The sequence below is a fragment of the Charadrius vociferus genome, unplaced genomic scaffold (assembly GCF_000708025.1).
Source record: "Charadrius vociferus isolate BGI_N301 unplaced genomic scaffold, ASM70802v2 scaffold65, whole genome shotgun sequence".
Classification (NCBI taxonomy): Eukaryota; Metazoa; Chordata; class Aves; order Charadriiformes; family Charadriidae; genus Charadrius; species Charadrius vociferus.
In genome coordinates, this window is record NW_009649293.1 from 4,622,301 (window position 1) to 4,645,601 (window position 23,301).

The window sequence follows — 23,301 nt, forward strand, 5'->3', positions numbered from 1 at the left end:
ATTCAGTTGCTCCAAGCAAAATTTGCAACCTTGCTCAAAAAACCCTGCTCAGTTACTGCCTGCTCTAGAGACACCTACATGTGATAGATACTTACGATTAAAAGTTACCAGGCCACCTAGAGTTGTGCTCAGGAGTGTTTCAAATCATCGCAACCATAAATCATGGGCTCCCAGTCCAAGAAGAACCCCACAGCCAGAATGCAGTAGATACCTGCTAGCCATATCAGAGCTACCCTAAATGCACCACACGAGAGCTCCAAAGAGCCAGACTAGTTAAACATATGCAGAGCAGCTTAAGATGAACCTAAGGCCATGGTCGAGACCTAACTCTACATCACGGTCACAGTCGGAGCAGACTCATTGCAGCAATGAGATCAAGCTGCTCCAGGCACCTCCGACACCCCTTTGACTCTGCCACGCTTCAGCTGTAGCTGCACTGGATAATTCAGAACAAGTCTCACACTCCATATTTCAGGATTCACAGACAAAATATCAATGTACTCCTCTTCTGCTGGGGGATCTGCTTGAAGTGATGAGCTCTGAAAATATTTACCACAGTTTATCAGAGTGAGCATCACAAACAACACAGAAAACAGGCTCAGGTGACCCTTCAGCTCTTCCCCATAAGTTAGTGTTTGGTGCCATAGTGCAGGATAGGTAGGTAAAATTTTCCTTTTCTTCAAAACCAGCTGTCTTCCCTCCCTGGTGAATTCCTAAAAACTAGTTATACACGTTTAGTTTTGTTGATGTTGTTCCCTCATTTGCTCACCTTTCTCTTCCAAAGGACTCTGAATTATTAGTGTGCTGAAGCATAACTCCAGCAGAGGAAGCTGGTCTTATCCACATGCAAAATAACTGCCAGAATGGAAGCTGTACCCTTCCCAAGGATTTGTGGATTTCACTGTCCTCAGGCAGAGAGGGTAATGAGTCTCAATTTTCTACATCCTATTTCAGTAATGTAAATAATTGGTACATTAGTTAATAAAAGGGCCTTCACTGTACTAATTACCACTTAAAAGAAAATTTTGGGCACCTATGCTACCCGATGAAAAAAAAATTACGAAGACGAAAAGCAAGTTCCAGACTGTAAATCCCAAGAGGTGTAACTCAGAAGAACCCTGCTGGCCTGTCAATAGCTTTAGTTTACATTCTGAAAGCCCCTGTTTCTCATGAGATGTGGATTAACAAGCAAAGCTGCAGCATCCAAGGGTACTGAAAACATCAGGTTTCTCTGTTGGTGTCCTGCAACAAACACAGCTAAATTCAGATCCTCATGCACTTATCTCTGTTCAAAAGCGGCCATATGTCCTTTCTCTAGTCTTCAATCCTCATTTCTATGTATGTCAGTAGCTAGTTTGGGCAAGTTAAAAAGAGCTCTTCGACCAATTAACTCATGTTTTATATCCCTAATCTTTGAAAATTTGAATCTGTAGTCAGATCTCTCAGTGCTCTCCAGAAAGAATCTCAATATTAGTCCATTGGTAATATGATAATATAAATAAAATAATCACCTCATTTATGCTTTCAGCAAAGCACCACACAAACATCAACTAATTATTGTTAACTAAAGTTTTATCTGCAAGCCTCTTTTCTAGGTGTGTGAGAACCAGCCATTTGATTTTATAATGATGAAATTATAAAAATGTTTTCAAAGAGTAAATGAAGTAATAGGGCATAAAATACTGAAAGAGGTGTAAAAGCAATTAATTATGTTGTACAATATATTTTATGACCATAAAGCAGTCAGGACGAAGGGATAACATGAACAGAGATTCATATTTTATTACCTTCCACACCTTTCTGCTTATATTGTCAGCACAGTAGCCTGAAAACATTCAGTATGTAGAGAGCCAAATTTATGTCATGATAACCATGAAATGTGGAAGCAATCCCTGTCCAGAGCACATGAGATGAGGATGCGGAACAATGCTGTTTAGGCAGTGGAAGCTTCAGTGCAAGCTCTAAAAACCTATTCTCTTAGTTCTGAAGAAATACATGAGTAATCATCACTTCTCAATTTTCTGGGCAGTCTAGGAGCTTAGAATATCTGACATATGGCTCGTATGTGACATGTACTGTCACAAGTCATTATGAGATGAATAATACATTTTACGCATTTGAGATTAGGTGTGTGGAAAGTGTGGAAATGCTATTTTTCTGATATGTCTTCTGTAGAATTAAACTTCCTGCCAGTCAGGTTCCAAACATCTTTTTTTCCTTAAACTGAAATAAAATATTTTATATAAATATAAATATAAACATAAATATTGAAGCAGAGAACAACAACAACAAAAAAAAAGGCGTTTTGTGTTTGCTTCATCTGTTCTAAAATGCATTCTGGATGTTTTCATGAATTACTATTTTGTAAAAAATAAATAGGCATGCAAGATACATAAATGAATATGGAATTATCTTTGAGCAGCCCGTCCGTGACTTGTAGGTAATTTGGAGGTATTCAGTATTTCACAGGGGAAGGTCTTGTATCCTCTGAGCTGTTTAAATACCTGTGAAGTCTTTTCATTCAAACTGGAAGGACCCTGTGAGCATCCATTTGACCCATAAGAGGCATTCAGTGGAAGAGGTTAAAGGAAGGGAAAGATTTAGATATATCTAGAGGGTCACAGACTTCTCTCTCATTGACAGCTCAGAAACAAAGCTTAAAACGAGAGGAGAATGAGGAGAATGAGACAAAGGCAACACCAGTACATGTTTATTTACTACTGACATGATGCGTGCTCTTTGTGATTTGTATTTATTTCTTCCTTACATGTGAAAGTATTTTCTCCCAATTCAGAATTACCAGGTTTCACTGAAAATTATTTTTGCAATCTCCTCTTCTACTGTGTCCCTAGCCAGTACCGAATAAGGTTTTACTTTATATAAAAATAACAGGGAGATCATAGAATCATAGAATGGTTAGAATTGGATGGGATACTGAAGCTCAATCCCCCTGCCATGGGCAGGGACACCTACAACTAGACCAGGTTACTCAAAGCTCCATCCAACCTGGTTGTGAACACTTCCAGGGATGGAGCCTCCACAACTTCTCTGGGCAACCTGTTTCGGTGTCTCACAACCCATAGAGTAAAGAATTTTTTCCTAATATCGAATCCAATTCCAGTTTAAAACCATTCCCCCTTGTCCTATCACTACACTCCCTGATAAAGAGTCCCTCCCCATCTTTCCTGTATCCCCCCTTTAGTTGCTGGAGATATATTTATAATGTGTTGATGCTAGAGTCTTGTAACAACACAACCTTGTTGCTGTAAACCTCATCCTTCCCTTCCAAGCTGGTTCTAAAATTAGATTAAGCAGTACTAAAACTAGTACAATTTTTCTGCTTGCTCCACCACAGTTTGCAGCCTCTGTGGAGTCATCGCGCCAACTCTTCAGGCTCCAAAAGAAAGATGAGACAGCACCAGAGATTTAGGCTACATGACCATGCATAATCTTGTGTGCTTGTCTTCCCGCTTCTTCGAGACATTCATTTCTCAAAGGGGAGGCATTTTCCACCCTCAGCCTGCTGAGCTGAGCTGCATTTTATTCTGGAAGTCTGGCTGGCTTGTGGTTAGGTTTGGATCTTGGTTTTGAAATGGAGATACTGAAAAATACATACATGGGAAATACACATGGGTTGATAAGCTGTTCTGCTCTTTCTCTCTTTCTCTTACACACACATCATCTGCCACTTGGCTAATGCAGATAGATGTGCCTGTGAGTACAAAAGGAAAAAGTTCTGGTTTCATTGGTCTTAATTCACCTGATTCTGGCTGATTTAGTAGAACAGCTTTAGCCTTTTCATGCCCTCAGTCAAAAGGGTAAGCACAATAATTATGACCAACCCAAGAAGGAAACTGGCTGAAATACATTGATCATTTTAGCCTTTGGCTCAGCAGGGGAGTGATAATCACGCCAGAATTCCCTCCCCCAAATTGGTACCTAAGGCACAGTAAATTGTTTGCTGATACGTGCTTTCTCAGAGAAGGTCACTTTAATGAAAACTCTGAGAGTCGTTACCATATACTCTCTGGTTGTTGAAAGGGCTTCCAAAGCACCCCTTCCTTCTCCTTTTCTCCTCATCAGTCAATACTTGTTTTATTTTCTCTGCTAATGAGTGGCAAGTTAGGTGAAATTAAACCAGACTCACATCATGAAAATCACAGAGAATTAATTGGTGCATTCACCTGGGAATAACATCAGGTTTTAACTTATCCTGGAATATCCTTTTGTCGAAAAAGTAAGTCTCCATTGTTTCTGTTTGAATCGTCTTTGCTGTACCATTGGTAGACACCCTGGTAATGTACATTCCCTCAGCTGAGACAAAGGAATGCTATGTCCTAAAGCAACAATTTTCTATGCACTGGTATTTCCCAGAGTTTCTGACATCACTTCAGCTGTTAGTCTGGAGATGGCAACTGCCAAATAACAAGTATGTGACCTACATGTCAGATACAGTACATCTTTCTCTTGTTTGTGTCCTCGGTCATTTTGGTCATCTACTGAATGTTAACTTCCACTGAATGCAGTGGTTACCCTTTCCTCTGTACAAGTTAATGAGCTTTGTTTCTTAAGTCGTACTTCAATTGCCTGTGTGTGACACAGCAGCTCGGCATTGGAAAAAGTACCTCTCTCCTGGAACCCAACGGCAGAGTTGGATTTTAACGCTCTGCAACCATGGTTACATCCACTGTACTTTCCTGAATTTCACATAATTGAGTAACTAGCTTAGTGCTGTTGCAGCAAGAAAGGCTATTCATTCACTTGGTCCTTCCACATGGTAGTCCTTTCTATTAGCTGTCTGTTCAAAACCGCTCAAACAGTGAAACAGATTAGGAACACTTCTGTGGGTATTGGAGCTGTATTTTCTTTAGAAAATTAGAGGGAAATAAAAGTTCATTCCTAAGTCTGCATCTGTGTTTGGGGCTAATTTAATTTTAATTTCTGAGATCTTTTTGCATTATATATATATAATATAAACATGATCTCTTTTTTGCTCTGTATTTACTGGTTCATATAACTGAAGAACTTACATTTTGAACAGGAAATACCATAATAATCAAGCGAGTAAAGTAGAAAGAGAAACCAAACTTAAACCCCCAGTCAGAAATACTGTTGCAAACCTTCCATTTGCTTTGAAGGCTCGTAAAGCAGCCGCAGGCCAGGGGGAAAAATGGAAGATTATAAGCACAGATGGTCTGAGGTTGAAAGAGGTAAAGGTAACTGAGGAAACTTAAGAAACTGAAACAATATCATTTATGTTCTGGCTTGCTTTGGCTCTGGGCAGTTAAGGGCAGCTGGCTGAAAACTATGGCTTGTTTTGGAATTGTGTGTGTTGAGAGGAGATTTACCTTTATAGTGTTTTATCCTTGGTAATGTCTAGAGCTGAACAAGGTGTGGGTCAGTCCCAGATTAAAGGAATTGCAGATTCAATCTACAATGTTGTAAATGCAACTCATCGTTATTTTCAACTGTATTACCATAACTAAAGTTTGAGTTGGAAGTGCTGAATTTCTTTTTCAGACATTTCTACTTTTTATCAGCAAAGGATAATTGTACATTGTCACATTAATTCCTGAACAATGTACAGAGAGGTTTCAGAAATGGTGATATTTGGGCATGAAGTAAAATAGAGAATACTAAATACATACTCCAATACATAGTATGCTTAAAAGCTCAAGAAGATATAATTGTTGCTAAATGATTATAGAACGTTCTAAACAATAGTTAGGGTTTTAGAAAAAAAATGCCTAGGATAGAGTTACCTAAGTAGGAATTTTCATATCAAAAATATCTTTGCAAGTATATCAATGCCCCTAACTGGCTTCACTAAGGATTTAATTTTATGTGTGGGGTTCCCCTGCCCACATACATAAGTAGATCTCTCGAGCTGCTGTATGTATGACATGCAAGACCCCAAAATCAATCTTCTCCACTGTTGGAAAAAAAAAAAATGCACTAGGGCCTATGGTCATGACATGAACATGCCCATAGCCACACCTTTTAGATGAGGAAAGCATTCTTGGATAAAAAGCGTATCTGTGAGTACTTGTATACCCAAAGTCTTGTTATGGGTAAAGGGGAACAAATCTTACTGTATGGAGAGAAGAATTTATTATTGCCTTCACTAAAATATGAACAACCTAATCAAGAGGCTATAAAAAATTATTAGTCCAATTACAATGTTAGTAACAGCCATAGTCCAAATTAATACACAAAAAAACCTTCATTAGTAATACAGTTAAAATTGTTATAAAAAAGCATTAACTAATCTCTCTCCCTTTTCTCTGCTGTGATGCTCACCCTTCCGGGGTTCATCTGGGTGACAAGGATGAAGGTTTCAGTCTTTCCCAAAAAGACTAGAAAGAGTGATTTGCCACAAGTTGTCAGCATCCTAGGATTTCTGTTGGGAGGTGTACAATGTCTGCGATGAGGTTTTCTTCCTCCCTAGTCTTGGGATCTCCTTGGTTTCTTTTGAAACATTTTTTTTTGCTCGCAGCCCCAGCTTCCCTCTCAGGGGCTCACAGCTAAAGCCAGAGAGTGGCACAGCTGCCTCCCCCAGCCTCAGCTGCCCTCAAGGGCTGCTCTTTGTCACCTTCTGACTCCCTGCCTCAGTCAGGATGGCGCCATATCAGGGATCACAGGGTGAAGCTAAAACAGGAGACCCCACAGGCACTGGCACTCTTGGCAACTGGTAAACCAGGCTGAACACAGCTGTGGACTCTGCAAGCCTGGATAAGCCCTGAGACCCTGTACTGCTGGAACAGTACGAAGCCTGGGACCCGTTATAACTCATGAAAAAATCATATTTCCTGGGCTACGATGACAAGGGTGGTGTGGTTGCAGGCAACTGCAGCTGGAGAATACGCTATTAGACACCACTGCTCCTCCAAGTTGTCAGACCAGACATAATGCTGAATCTTCTTACCAAATGGATATCTTGCACCTTCATCTGGGGCACAGAGGAGTCACCTCTGCCCATGTGCACAGCCGGTACAGCACCAGCAAGGGCTGAGCCAAGCTGTTTTCTAGGAAATCAGCAGGTCACCAACTGCAGAACTGGCATCCCAGCAAGGAGGAGGCAAAGGGAAGCAAACAGGACATTGCTGGTATCTGGCAGGGGCAAGGATTACACTAAAAGCAATCTGAAATGGGAGGTGCAGGTTTGTATTTGGGGACATGGGGATGAAGTGTTAATGGGGCCATAGACCCTTCTTTAAATACTTTTAGGTTGATGCTCGCCTCTCAGCACTTCACTTACGTTCATCAGAGGGTAATACCACAGTTGTTCTGAGTATTGACGGTCTAAACCCATGCAGCCCTGGTGAGTGTCTAATTTGTACTGTAGTTCACATAATAAATTATCACCACAATGATGAGTTCAGAATATCTCTATAACCTTGACAAAAAGGAAAATCTGAAGAAAAAAATTTTGAGTGTTTATTTAGAGTGTAACAGATCAAACAATATGAGGAATCTTTGGTCTTGGAATGTTACTTTTAAGTAGAAGCATTTACTACTACCAACAAATATCAATTAGTATGCTACCTGAATTCCACTTGTACTGTGAGCAGTGTGAAAGTGATCTATTTCATTGATACGCCTTTTTAAAAAAAAAGAGCAGTGACGTGTCCATTTACCATATGAAAATTTTATAAATCTGTTTCTGCTAATGCTATTTTGAGTGTTGGTGCTTTCAGATACTTTATCTGTCACAGAAAGAGTGATGTACACTTAGTCATGTAAAACAACTTGAGGACTAACCAGAAATCAAGTCACTAAAATAATGAGAACATCTGTTCAACATCTGTGGTTGAACTTAATTTACTAGACCTGAGTATAGGAAAAAACATTGGTCTCATTACTGGTCCATTGACAAATAAAGTAATGAGAAATTGATTGGAATTATTAGCTGCTCCATTTCAGCTTAATGTGCATAAGCTATCACTTAAGACTGACATGATTTTTTTTTTAATTCTGATTTTGATCATACAAATTATTGCTTTTCAGCTACTTCTGCTAGCATAGCATAACATAACATAACATAACATAAGAACATAAGAAGCAAGCAAGAAAATGTTCAACGTGTTTGAAGTGAATAATATATAAAAAAACCTCTTGTTTAACTTTCTCACCACTGTAGCTGTTTGAGTTCAGGATGAAACATTGTCCTTTTTTTTCCTTACATAGTTCTGTGGAAATGAGCGCAACATCACAGAACCCAGAACTCTGCTAAAGAAGTCATTTCATCTCACTTACAGTTCTGAGGAAATTTCTAAAAATCTTAAATAGTATTATTTTTTAATCCATTTTATCCACCTTAATTTGAACTTTTTGAAGCATGCAAACACCATATTATTTCCTTTAACATATTAAAAATAGACCATATAGAATATGAGATTGAATTATATTTGTGCTTCAGTAGTGTAAATATTTATAAGCTTTACATGAAACATAGTCAGCATTTATTGCTGATGTAGCTATTGATTAGTAAAATCTCGAATGAAAAAGATTACATTAGTCTTGCATTAAAACTCTCTGAAATGGACCTTGTATCACATTTTATCACCTTTTTTTTCTCTAATGGGAGTGTTTTGCAAAGCATTGAAATTCATAAGCTATCCCTTGAAGTTTTTTAATCACTTTCCTTTCTGTTATGGAAATAACTCATAACTGAATCATATTTACTGGAATAGAACCTACTCCTCCTACTAGAAAAGTACAGTTTTAACTTAAGGGTCTCTTGGGGACCTATATCCAAAGGAAACCTCAGAGTCAGCTGAGATTTTTGTTCACTTGAGTTTAAGCATCGTTCCCTGGGGAGGAGGAAGGGAGGAGGAAGAGGAGGTTTAGATATCAGGAATATATGCAGTGAGTAATCCTGTAAGTCTGTGCCTCCTTTTCCCTAACAACAGTTCCCACAGACTTACTTGAGAAAACGTGCAAACAGCTGAGGGCAAATTAGACCTTGCATAAATGATAGGAATGACTGATTTTGCTTAAGCACATGATTTAAGGATCCTGATGAAAAGTGTAGGAAATTCAACGGGTTTAAACTCAAGAATATGTGGGAAAAGCAAACAACTTTCTAACATCTCATTTACCTAACGGGAAGAATTCACTAGTCTTTACTAAGTCCAAGTTCAGTGTACAACAGAGTACAAGCTCAGTATGAAACAGATTTTAGCAGTGCATTTTATTGTACAGATGAGCACAGATACATAATCGTGTTACCACATGGCAGCTGATTTCCAAGTATTATTGATGTGCATGATTTTTTTCCTATTTCATTATAAATTAATGTAAGTCAAATTATCAAGAACTGACATGTGTTGAGAGCATTCAAACTGGTAAGTGCTGCAGCTCAGCTGATAAATTTGTAATGCTGTAGTAACTTGGTTTTGTGTTTTCCATTGCTTCACACGTCAGTGTCCTTGACATACCAATACACAAAACAAGCCAGATCATTTCAGGGGGATATTTTGCAGGAAAGCAGAGCGTTAGCTCCCATCTGTTTCCCTTTCTCAGTGTTATTCCTCCCTGGCATCCTGACCCAACACGCCAGGCTCAGAGGAGCAGGAGGAACTGCTGTGCTGCAGTAGGCATACGAATGGTGTCAGCACTGGGACATCAGGGAAGGGAGAGGAAGCTCCAGGCTTTCCCCCTGGCTTGTGCTTGGACCAAGGAGTCACCGTATGACTTGCGGAGGGACAGGCACACCCCTGCCATATGGCCTGACACAGGATGTAGAGAGGCATCAGGGCTTCCATTCACACCAGGGCTGCAACTATCTCTGGACTTCCTCTGCAACTCTGAGATAAAAGTCTACGAATTAATTTTGAACAGAGAAAAGAGAGAGAGAGCAAACTGACCTTCCAGCTTTGGAAGCTGTGATAAAAGTGTCGATTGACTTGTATGTAATTGAGGTGCCATCTTTCTAATCGCTGTTTGCTAATCACAGAAAGAAGATAGTGCAGTACCTGCCGCATGTTATGCCTGACTCCAGGTTGCACTATAACACATGCACTTCATCGAAAACTTGCAAGAACTGGGAGAAAAAGTGATGCAAGATGGAGGAAAATTCTCAGATGATCATCTACAAAAAAGAAGCCTGAACTGCTTTTGTAAAAGCAGCAAGAGTTTATTTCCAAGTTTTCTTTTAATACTAATTCTTGTCATGACCACAGTGAATTTCTACATTTCAGATTATTTTTGGTTTCTCTGAGGCAGATGGAGTTTGCCTTTCACATGATGTCCTGAGGGTGAAGGTTCAGTAAGGATGAACTATGCAATCTGCTTCACTATAACACATGACATACTGTTGATCAAAGAAGAACGTGTTAGGGACCAGATGTTGCAAGCAGTAATAACATGTCCCAGGCCTTGCTTTCACCTAATGCATGACACGGTGGAGCTAAAAGTACTTGCAAGATGTGATCAATAGGGAAAACGTAAGTGAATACCACAGAAGAAATATCTCAGTTAATTTTTTTTCTCATTATTAATTCTCCCCTTCCCAATTTTAATATTCTGCTGTAATTTCCCTCTTGCGTTTAATTTTCTTCATCTCATTTTTACCCCACTGGGATATTTCACTTAAAAATTGGATTGATAGCTGCCTTTAATTTATTCTTTTCACTTAAAATGCAGGGGTCCACTTTTTCCCCAAAGGGTACAACACTACTGAGGATTATTTCAAATCCTAAAGGAAAGAAGCATGTTCCAATTAGTCAAACTCTTTCTCTCTGTCTCAGTATGGTTGTTTAATTCTATTTATTCTGTTGACTTTTAATGTAGAATAGCCATTTAAACAGTTATGCTACTACATTTTGAATCTGTTGAGGGAATCTTGGGTTTAAGAGATGGAACAAGAAAACTGATCTTTGTTTCATTTCCAGATTCAACATGGGTTTCTTATGTGATGTGATATCATTTCGTGTTTGTGAAACACTTTCCCATCTACCAGACGAGTTAGTATAGAAGACCAGCAGAACATGATTCCACAATGTCGTGCTTTTTTCAAAAAAAAAAATCTCAACCAAACAAAAAACCCACACCATATGAGAAGGTCACTTGGTTTGCAAGTTGTCTAGGATAATCCTTCAACTTCCTTTTGTTTCCTTGTGTCCTCAGTTAAGATACAGACCAGATGATTAGAATAATTAAAAAAAAAAAAAAATCATGTTCTATGAGGAAAGCTACTAAGATTGTTTAGACTAAAAAAGAAAAGGCTAATGGGAGAGTATGTTAATGGTTTTCAGACACAGGTATTTGAGAAGAGGGCGCATTAATCTTTTCTCTATGTCAATGCTGAATAGAATAAGAGGTAATGGATTTAAATTTCAGCAAGAAAGATAGGGGTTAGTCATTAGAAAAAAGTCTCTAATAAAGAGGACAGTGAAGCCTGGGCTATTATGGAGCCTTTAAGTTCAATTTAGAAAAACATCTGTCATAGATATTAACACTTTGGGGGACAGGTTTATGGACAAGCTGATCTCTTGAGTTCTCTGTTTGCTAGGCACATTTTCTAAAACTCTATTTCTTTTCCTGAATTCTTTGCTATCCTGTCTTACCTGTAAATGGAAAAAGTGACTCTTTCTGAGTGAGCATTGTGCCTGTCAGAACAGCACAGGTGGGGCCATGCATATATATCACTGTATATGTCTCTGAAATGCAACCAGTTTATGCACTACATCCTTTTATAGATAGTTTATTGGCAATTCCTACCTCTAATACTTGCTAACATTGAAAAAAAGACCCGTAATTAAAAAAAGACCATCTCTTAAAAACTCTATTCATCAAATCATTGCATTTTTCTGGAATATATGAGCTTTCTTTATTTTCTAATTCAAACCACAGTGCCATCTCATATTTTATGGTCATAATCTTTCAACGGTCTTCTAACTGTCTCATTAGACACTTAGGACGGTTGAGAGTTCTTTTTTCTTTTTTTTTCTTTTCTGATTTTTCTTGTCTAAAACATTAGGGCATCTTGGCCTGTAAGATGCAGTCTAGTTTGACTCTCTTAATTTCACAAAGTCAGTTTGCAAACTTCACTTGCAACTGAGACAGTACCCACAGTCTCTCCCCCCAACACCAGACTGCAGCTATTTTCATAACTACTGTCCTTTCTGACATCTAGGCTGCAGGACACACGTCCCTGGGCTGGAACTTGTTACCATTTTCGAATCATTCAGATTCCCAGAAGAACAATTTTAAATGCTGTAGCAAGAGACATTTCCACTTATTCACTGGGAAATCTAAGGGCATACACAGATTCAGAGCTAAAGCTGGATTCTCTGCTGCTTGCTTCCAAGTGTCCTGGCAACTGGAATAGGGGAAAAACCCTAACTGTTAACTATTACACTGGGCAAAGCAGCTGAAATACCTCCCTCAAACTGTGATTGACACAGGGAAAAGAGAAAGGAATTCTCAGTGCAACAGCATATTTTACCCAGGTAGCTAAAGGGACTACTGGCTTTTTGGAGTTGAGTCATTTGTTATACAGAACTCACTGAACTCACTCGCAGTAGGGGCCACTGCTTGCAAACTGCTTTGGAGAATCGAGGCACTCAGATAACATGCTAATGAGTGTGGTATAAATAGATAAATAGATTTGGCTGCAGAACATCTTTGTGATTTGTGAAAGTGATGATGTTCTGAAGCATTCTCAGTTAATGAAAATAAATAGTGTATGCTTAACATATCATTAAAGAAGGTAGTTCATGTTAGGATCAACTTTTATTTAAAAACATATTTCTTTAGGAAAAATATGAAAGATGTACCATAGGGATATTTTCTGAACTCAGTGGGGGAAGGCTTTTGTAGGGTTTAACCCCTTTATCTTGACACATTTATATAAAGCTAACTTGAGTTTCCCAGCATATCCTTGATAAAAGTGGAATGTTTGCACCTCAGAGAAATAACACTGTAATCCGTCATCAACTTGCCTTCCACTTAATTCAAGTAAGTAGTTGTTTCTTTTTTTTTTAGTTTGGTGACACAATAGCACAGTACCTGTTATTCTGACTTAACTGGTCTGAGTAACAACATTTAGTATCTGAGTTTATTTTCCTTTCCAATGCCTTTGTTGTGGTCTGCAATAGAGGGAAGTATGTTCTTTGTCTCTGCACAGCTGCCTCCCCACAGTTCAGACATCACATACAGAAGCATAAAAAGGATTCCTCTTCATCTGTGAGCTCCACAGTCTAAATTTACTCTTTTGAAGAGTTTAATAATACTAATTCACCTCCTTAGTAATGTAAGGACAGCCAGTATGATCCACATTGCATAAAAATTGAGACAGAAACAGTAAGATGGTAACTTGCTCAGTGACATTAGCACAAATCAAACTAGTTTACAGGTTAGACCTCAGTAGTTCATTGTCCCACTGTTCCTTAGACAGCTATTATGAATACATGGTATAAAGCACCTTTTTTTTTGTTGCACAACAGTCACTGCAGTCTATGGCACTTCGGCGCCTCATTCCACTTGAGGCCAGAATGTTTTTCATTATTCTCAACATGAAACTTCCCCTCTGCAAGTTAAGCCTGTTACTTGCTAACCTATTCATTAAGTTCTGTTCCAGTTCAACATCACAGCTAGCTAGAAAATTTCCATTAAAACCCAATTTTGCCCACAAGATGAGAAAATTGATCATCAACATTTTTCAAATAAATTTTAGCTATCAGCTTGCTCTGAGACCATTTTCCAAAGCCTGTGAAAATGTTTAATAACTAACTGACATTAAACAATATGCAAAAATATCTTAATAATCTACCATTGCATTTAATTGAAGATTTTAATAAAAACTTAATTAAGGTTCCCACATTTGTACTTGGGGGCTATCCTGAACTCAATACCATTCAAATCCCATTAGTGCTAATGGCCTAATGCCAAATGCGGAGAATATAAAACACATAAAATTTACTTTTAATAAGTCATTCATCCTACATTAAATATAAAACTATTATTAAAAACACATTCAAGAGGATTAACCACTATGATTACAATGAATGTTTTTAATAATCAGTTGATATTTATTTAGTTTATAGTACTGTCTAATTATTACACAATCATGGCTTTATAATGTCCCTGTAAATCTTCAGCAAATGAAATGTCTATCTGGAAACATTAATTTTAAAAGTTACCAAAATACATATTTTAATGTCATTGCCACAATTTCTTTCTTTAAAAAAAAAAAAAAAAGAGAGAAAGAGAGAGAGGAAAAGTTTTGTTGAAAGAATATTTAGGCAAGAGAACTTTAGTTTAGAGAAGCAAGACAGCGAGTACACACCAGATAATCAGAAGGAGGTTATGTGTCAAAGCAGGGTCAATTTTTTAATACAAAAATATTTAAATGAAAAATTGTCTTCTTCACATGAGATTTTAACAAAGAAAAAATAATCAGCAGATAGTTATCAGACCAAGGGGAAAGGGGATTGCAAATTGGACAGAATGCAGTCAGGGAATGTGTCAGGCAGCTGAGTTTTGGACAAGAAAAACTTTTAAAATCCTCAAAAAGAAAATAGAGAACTTGAATTTGGAATCTTTTGTCTATGTAGGATGTTTAAAAGGATGGGAGACACAGTCCAAACAGAAAATGAGGATTACTGGAGCAGAGTAACTTACCATGGACCAACTAGACCATTTTGTCTCCATTAGTTACGCTTCTGCTCTAAAAACATTTTGGGGTGTCTCCTATTTGCCCCTTTACTCTAGTTTCCTCACATTGTCTCACACAAAACTACATATTGTCACATCTTTCCCCTTGATAGACAGCACTGAACATATTTCTTAGGAATTAAAACAGCTTCTCTGCTGGAGGCTGAGAATATTCCTTAAAATGGACAACAATTGTTTCCTGAAGAAAAAACATTGTTTAAAGTACCATAAACCACTGTCCCCATCTTTTATCCTGAACAACGTTGATAAGTGCTACAGGAGCTAATATACACAGGGAACCTGTAGCAGATACAGCCTCAAAACTAAATGTAGAAGGCTACACTCCACCATGTGATATGCAAATGCATGCAGGACAAGCCAGAGCTAATGGAAATGCTTATATATTGCCTTATAATTACCCTTGTAAATCCACACCCACTAAGTGGCAGAAAGCGTCTGAGAATAGGCTTGGTGTATACAAGGAGATATGCCTTCAAAAAGTTCATATGGTATACAGACTGATCTTAAGTCTAATGAAGCCAATGCACATCACTTTGTTGACATGAGAGGGCTAGGAGTCACAAATAATACCATATACCTGGGTTGTGTTAATCACTTTAATGAGCTAAGGTTGTATTTAAAAGAAGAAAGAAAAAAATGAAAAATGAAAGAAAGGGTCTGCTTTGACTGAAATCCTTTGATTTCACTGATTTCTGTCCTAACATTAAAGTTATTTCAACATGTTTTAGTTGCTTACATTACAAACACATAAGGCTTTGAAATACAGAATGTTTATGAGAGTTTTTACTATTTGGCCGCAGCATATTATGAAATACATGTGATTTAGCTATATTTGGTGAAAAACAATCTCTAAGCTTCAAGATAATTCAAAATCTTTCTTTTTACTTGTTTTATTTATGTGAAATTCTCCTCCTCAAGAACTTAAAAAGACTCATTTACAACCCAAGGATTATACTTGAATATCAAATAATTGAAAGAGATCTCAATTTCACTTCAAAATGTTGATATTATTTCCACTACATAGTATTCTTTTTACGTAATAAATGCTCGAGATTGTTCTGTTATTTTCTTAGGGAATCCATATCATTAATTTCAGTAATGGTGCTGCTTACTTTCATGGTACTATCTTCCTCTCTGTGGTGGTGAAACCCTCATGGATCTCTTCATACAATTAACCATAAAAACATCACTTTGCATCAGACTTTGACTTTATTTCAGATTGTTGTTCTGCCAAAGTATTCAACAGAGTTGAGTGCTAAATCAGTTCATAGAAGTCTTTATATGTACTATGAGTTGCTAGTCATATTTTATGTGTGAATCAGCAGATTATGAACAATTCAAAAAGAATTAAAAGATAAAAACTAGGTATTGGCATCTCTTGTCTTCAAGTGGTAGACACAGGAAAGGGAAGAAGGGCGACTGATGTCAGGGAAGACACCAGAAGTCAGTCATAATCTATATCCTTTTATGAAGCAGCAATTCAGACACATACATTCCTGGTCTTGAGATCCTCTGTTTAGTTTTAAAAGACTACCATCCTTTCTCTCTGGGTGGTGTTGATCCACTGTGACTCAGAAGAGCTGGAAATCCTTTGATGGTTGACACAAGGATCAAAAAGATGGCAGAGATCAAAATATTTTATGCTTTTTAGTGGTAGACTTCATTAGACATTTTTACTTGAAGATGGTTAACTACCAGCAAAGGATAAAATATCACGAAAAACAGAAAGAAAAGGTTAGGGAATACTAAGTTAAATGTTTTCCAATCAACTGTGTCTGATAAAATACACTCCTAGAGGTAAAAAATTTGCCTGAGGCAATCTCAGAACCATTACCATGGTCTTTAAGAATTGGCACTGGGAAGCTGAGAGCAGTCAAATAAGTGCCAATCTTTAAAGAGGGAGAAAAAGAGGATCACATCAAGCTCCCATGAGGGCCAGTGGCTCTCTGAAGCCAGGGGCCATGGAGGTTCTCCTGGGGTTCATCAGGGCAGGGCCTGGCAGCCAGGGCCCATCCCACCACCCCACCCAGGATCAGGGCAGTAGAGGGCACTGGGGCAGCCGCAGGCATCGGGCACCTCCCTGGAGATGAGAACGGACCAAGGTTGGGCAGGAACATGGCCCTGCAGGTGGACCTAGCTCGGCAGAGCCCACAGCTGGGCAGGAACATGGCCCTGCAGGTGGACCTAGCTCAGCAGAGCCCATGGCTGAGCAGGGCAGGGCTGTGGGCAGCTGGAGATTGGTGTCACTGGGGCAGGAGCTGGCAGCCCCAGGGGGCTGACATTGGGTGCTGGGTCATGGGTAGGGTGGGGAGACCCCCAGGGTCGGGCAGGGACACGCAGAGCTGGAAGAGCCTCAGGGGCATGACACATTAAATGTTATATGGTTGTCTCCAAGGACACCCTAGATACCGTTTTACAAACCACTGTCATAAGAAAGACAGGCAAAAGAAGCCAATATTGAACTACTGGAATGTGTGTGCCAAAATAGTTGAAGAAAAATATTGAAGAGGTAATTATCAGTAGCTCAAGGCCTGTTTCATGAGGATAGGCTGAATGTTTTCATAACAAGTGGGACCATAACATAGCAAATATACTGATTAAACATGGAGAAGGGAGAGCCCACCAATATGCTAGAGGAATGGATTCAAATGTCATCTAAGTGGTCTCCACAAACAGTAGAAACAGTCTGGAAATATAGGTCATATTGAAAAAGAATCTTGCAGCGTACAGCACTGAAACAATAATGTGCCTGGCAAGCCGTAGATACACATCATTCTATGTTTTATAAACAAGGCTTTAGTCCATGAGACACCTGAAATAATTGTTTATGCTGCGTTCAGACTTCATAGTATGTCTGCTGGAGTTATATATCTAGTTTGGGTAGAGTTTTCAGGACCAACCAAAGAAAGTCCAGACTAAAGCAACAGGAATGATCAGACATTGAGACAAAATAACTTATCAGGAAAAAAAGTGAGAATTGCTGTCAGTTAGACTAAAAGACTAAAGAATGAACATGCTAAGCCTTCAAATGTATAAATGACCTTTGGAAAAGGAAGTAAATAATACATTCTGTAGCATTAGATGAATGGGGAAAACACACAGTTAATACAGCAAAAAAAAATTGGTCAAATACTGGTTGAAAAAAAAAATCTAATAGTAAGTCTCATGAATAGCAGAAAAATATTATCTGGAGGACGTCACACAGTCTCTATCATTTGAAAATTTCAAAAGCAGTTCAAGACAGACCTTGACCAGACAAAGCAAAGATATAGTTGACCCAGCATTGGGGCTGGGATATAATGTGGAGTACTGTGATAAAGTGCTATGTCAGAAAGACCTTGAAACTGCAAGGAGGAAGTGAGTAAACGCATTCCTGTGTTGTCATGCAATTTTGCCAGTTAGACATAACCTGTAAAATGAGAAGGAATTACCATATGTACAAAGGAGATTGATGGCACCGGCAGGTTCTGATACACTTCACATTGAGTTCCTCTCTGGGAGTAAAACTTTAGGAATTTCTGCTTTGAAGTTTTGGGACTATATTCTGGTCATTGCTAGAATTCATGGGTTTTTTTTTCCTTTTTCATAAGCTTTTTGCAGGCTTTGAAAGAGTACAGACTTCAACCCTATTAAATCTGACAGAATCACAAGATGACTTAGGTTGGAAGGGACCTTTTAGTCCTTCCCTTTTTGGACTAGGGGATGTAGTCCAACCACCCCTGCTCCAAAAGGATCAGCTAGAGCAGGTTGCTCAGGGTCATATCCTGTCAGGTTTTAAATATCTCCACAGATGGGGACTCCACAACCTCTCAGGGCAACCAGTGCCAGTGTTTGACCACCCTCACAGCCAAAAAAAGGGGTTTTATTGTGCTGATTGGATTTCCTGCTTTTTAATTTGTACCCATTGCCTCTTGGGCACAATCAATTTGCACTAAGGAGAAGAGTCTGGCACTTTCTTCTCCATTCTTTCTGATCAAATATTTATATTCAGTGGGAAGGTCCCCCTGAGTCTTCTCTTGTCCAGGCTGAGCAGTCCCAGATCTCTCAACCTCTCCTCATAGGAAAAATGTGCCATTACTTTATTCATCTTTGCAGCCCTATGCTGGACTTGTTCCAGTAAGTCTGTATCTTTCTTGTACCAGGGAGCCCAGAACTGGACATAGTACTCCTCATCAGTGCTGAGTAGAGAGGAAGGATCACCTCCCTCGACCTGCTGGCAATACTCTCCTAATGTAGCCCAGGATACCATAGGCCTTCTTTGCTGTGAGTACATGGCTCACATTAAACTTGGTGTCCACCAGGACCCCAAGTTCCTTTTCAGAAGAGCTGCTTTCCAGTTGGTAGGCCTCCAGAGTATACTTTTGCATTAGATTGTTCTTCCCTTGTTGAACTTCATGCAGTTCCTCTGACCCCAATTCTCTTGCCTGTCCAGGTCTCTCTGGGTGACAGCATGATGCCCTGCTATATCAGCCACTCTTCCCAGTTTTGTATCATCTCCAAATGTGCTGAGGGTACACTCTGTTCCATTGTCCCGATCATTAACAAAGATGTTAAAAAAAATTGCCTTCAGTATCAACTTCTGTAGTACACCATCAACGAAGTGCCTCCAACTGGACTTTGTGCCACTGATCACGACCCTCTGTGTCCCAGTTGCTCAGCCAGTTTTCAGTCCACCTCATTGTCCACTTGTCTAACCCATGCTTTGTCAGTTTGTCTGTGATGATGTTATGTGAGATACTGTCAAAACCCTTAGCAAAGTCAAGATAAACCACACATAAACCTCGTCTACCAACCTAGGCACCTCATTGTACAAGGCTATTAGTTTAGTTAAGCATGATTTCCCCAGTGTAAATCTATCCTGACTATTCCTGAACACCTTCCTGCCCTTCATGTGTTCAGAAACGATTTCTAGGAGGACCTCCATCCCTTTCTCACAGATGGCTGTGAGGCTGACTGGCCTGTAATTCCCCCAACCTTTCTTCTTATCCTTCTTGAAGATAGGAGAGTCATCTGCTCCCTTCCAGTCTTCAATGATCTCTCCCAATTGCCATTACCTTTCAAAGACCACAGAGAGTGGTGCCTCAGTGACATCAGCCAGCTCTCTCAGCGCTCATGGGTGCAACCATGTTTGACCAGTTTGTTTAAATAGCTCCTAACATGGCCCTCCTCCCCTGAGGGTAGGTCTTACTTGCTCCAGACTTTCTCACTGCTCTCAGGGGCCTGGGATTTGCCAAAGAAGCCCTAATTTTTGCTTACTTTTACCTAACAATTTTGCATTCAGATCATTTGCTGTCCTGCTGCAGATTCAAAGGTTCCCCTAGCAGGCATGAGTTTTGCAGGAGCATTTGAGCAACTGTTGGTAGAAGTTCTGGAAATCTGTAATAAACACTTAGCATGGAGGGGAGGACAAAGGAGGAAATTAAGCATTGTAAATAAAGTGCATGTCACCCCAATATATTGTAAAGCCACTAAGTTCTCTGAAAAGGCAAGTAAAAACAGTTTTCTTCACTGATAAAAACTGGCATTCTCAGTCTCCCAAAGACTGATGGTCTGGCAGTCATGAAACCTTACATACATATATATGTACCCTGATGCGCGAAGAACTGGACTGAAGAGGACCTATTGCAATTCTAGAAGAGATACACTAATGAAACGAAACTGGGAGAACACGATAAAAACAAAATTATGAGTTCTCTTTTTTTCATACAACATATCATTTCACTGTTTTATTTTGCTTTCTTTCTCGTAAGAGCTGACATGTTCCCTCTGCTTAGAAAGTCTCATTCTTCCATGGACGTTGTCTGATTTTTGTGGGAGAATGGGTGAGAAAAAATTATGAAAATTGGAATAAATGATAGTAAACACTCTTTATGCTTGCGATAGAAACACAAAGAGGATGTTTAAAAAGGTAGCCTGTGCATACAAATATTTTGTTGGGTTTTGGCACAAATGTTTTGACTGCTGACTGTTGGAAGATACTGTTCTGCTGCCACTCAGATGGCTCTGCCAATACAAAGGGCCTTGTGAGTCGGAACAAGGCTACAGTGGTTTGTCTGCCACACGCTGGCTTCTCCTCTTCATGACTTTTTAAAAATTCTCTCTTATATTTGGCCCTGGCATTATATGTAAGTCTAATGAACTCCCATCCAGATCTCTACAGAATGTGAGCAGGTCGGACAGCTTTATACCGCCTATGTGGATAAAAAAGAATTAAACATGCAGACAAATTGAAATATTATGAGCATAAACACAAGATTTTTCCAGCTACTGACTAGAAGAACTAGTCATGGTTGAGAGTCATAATTTAAAACCAGGCACAGGAAAAAAAAAGACTTTTGGAGAATGGTGTGCAGAAAAATCCTGCATAAAATTAAGGAAGTTTTACCTTCATACATGCCAAGAAACTAATTAAAAAAGAGATTGCAGGCCAACAGTGGAGTCACTATGAAAAGAAAATTAATATGGGAAAATAAGATTACTGTTGAATATTCTACGTCAGAGGCCAAGACCTGGGTCGAATATTGGTTCTAACAAAAGAGGGATCTATTTTCCACTTCATAACTCTGTTACTGGTGTTTAATAAAACTCCTATATAGAATGCAGTTAAGTGAAACCAGTTGGGTTTTACAGAAAAATAAATTAGATTCCATGCCATTTCATATTATATTTTTCAACAAATTGATAAGCAAATATGAATTGGCATCTATAGACAGATAAAAGATGTAATTGTTTAGAATTTCTTGGTAATTTTTCTAGTGTATTCCATATGCTTGTAGGAAATGTCAGAATTCTGAGCTGCTCAGAAAAAAAAAATGTACAGTTGTACAAATAAGTATCTTCTGTGTAAAATTAACCCATGAATTCCAACCTTATAGAAGTAGAAAGGTTGTGGGCTCTGAGATACAGATTTCCAGCACAGTATCATCCAATACTCATGCATTTTTAAGTTTATATTGTGGTGATATTCACCTCACTGAGAAAGCCATTTTTCAGGTATGAGATTTCAGGTTTTTTGTTAAGCACTGGGAGTAATTCCTACCTAGAACACCGTGCCAATATCGACTGCTGAAGTGTGAATCTTTCAGGAGCTGTACCAGCAATGATCAAATCCAATTTGATAAGAATCTTCTCTTGAATCAAAGTACTTTTGAGGTTCCTAGTGTTTTCTTAATATCTCCATTTATCTACTCCTCCCAAAAGGGGAAATAAGAAAGTGTTATGAAAAAGGCTGTGCCCAAAAGTTTTCAGTTTCTTGTCCCATGAACTATGTGAGTAGCAACTGACCTTTTCCACTATCTGTATCTAATGAAATTTCCATATCTTGTTATACCAAAGCATCTTGCCACATAAAACCTACACTTGCTTTTAATAAGGTGGCTTTAATTTGAGTGAAATTTCATCATCTCACGCTCTATCTCCTACGTGAATTATTTTAGGTGTCCTACAGTGATATATTCCATAACAGGAGGGGTAAATATAAAGCAGCTGAAATTTTGAAAACACGCTTTATACAAGAGCAGTGGTGGGAGAGGCTGACCCTCAAACCCCTGGGAAAAGGCACATTGCCAGGATGTGAAAGACAGATTGCAAGTTCCTGCTCTGCCTGTTTCCAGAGAGGAGCTAGAGCCTGTGTTTCCCTTACCCCATAGAAATATCTTACCCACCAGGCTTTAGCTATGCTGGATGTAGTTTGCTCTCAAAATGCCTTTAAGCGATCGTTTTAATCATACGCCCTTTTTCTAGTGCAAGACAATTACAGTGGTTCTTTTTAAATAGAACTTTATGTGAAGAAGACTTCTAGCCCCTGCTCAGCTTCTGTCTGGCTGACCTCATTAATGTGATTCTGCTGGGTGGAGGATAGGTTGTTCTGTCCACCTGTCAGAAAGTATAAACCATCTTTCTGCTTTCTTTAGTACTGGTTATATGGGGCAAGGCTCGAGGGGGGTGGGGGGGAGCAGGACCTCGTCCCTTGAAACATGGAATACGTAAACTGCAATACGTAAACTGCAAGAAATCTAAACAGTTGTTCGTCATTCATCTCCCTACCCACCCCTGCCCCCCCTCCCCCGTTGTTGCTGAGCACCTGGCAATCCCAATTTCCAGTGCAGTAGTGCTGAGTCGCAGCAGTAGCCTCCATGCAGCCCTTCAAAGTGCTGTGCGGAGACAAATGGCTGCCAGCAGTGCTGTCCACTTGTTGGTTCTATACGTATGCTGCCAGAGAGTTTAAAAAGTGAGCTACCTTCCCTGCCATCTGATACCATGGCAACCACTCCTCTGCTTTTTACCACTAAGCATCTGTTAGTGTTTTCATTGTAAACCCATGTTTTCAAGAGTTTAGGGCTTGGCATAAATCTTTGTTTCTCCTTCAATGTCTTGTACTGGATTTGTTAGAAAAATTAAAAATCTGGCTCTTTCTCTCTTCTGCTGCTTAAAAAAATAGCAAAGTCCTCCAACACCCAAAGTAAACCAAATTAAAAGCAATTAAAATTGTTAGAGGTTTCCATGGAAGTCTGGGTGGCACTTCAGCTCCAGCTCCTACCCTTTCTGAGATCTCAAGATGGGAAAACTAAGTACATGGGTGATTTAGTGAAGGTGTAAAGCAGTCCAGCTTCTTGCCTC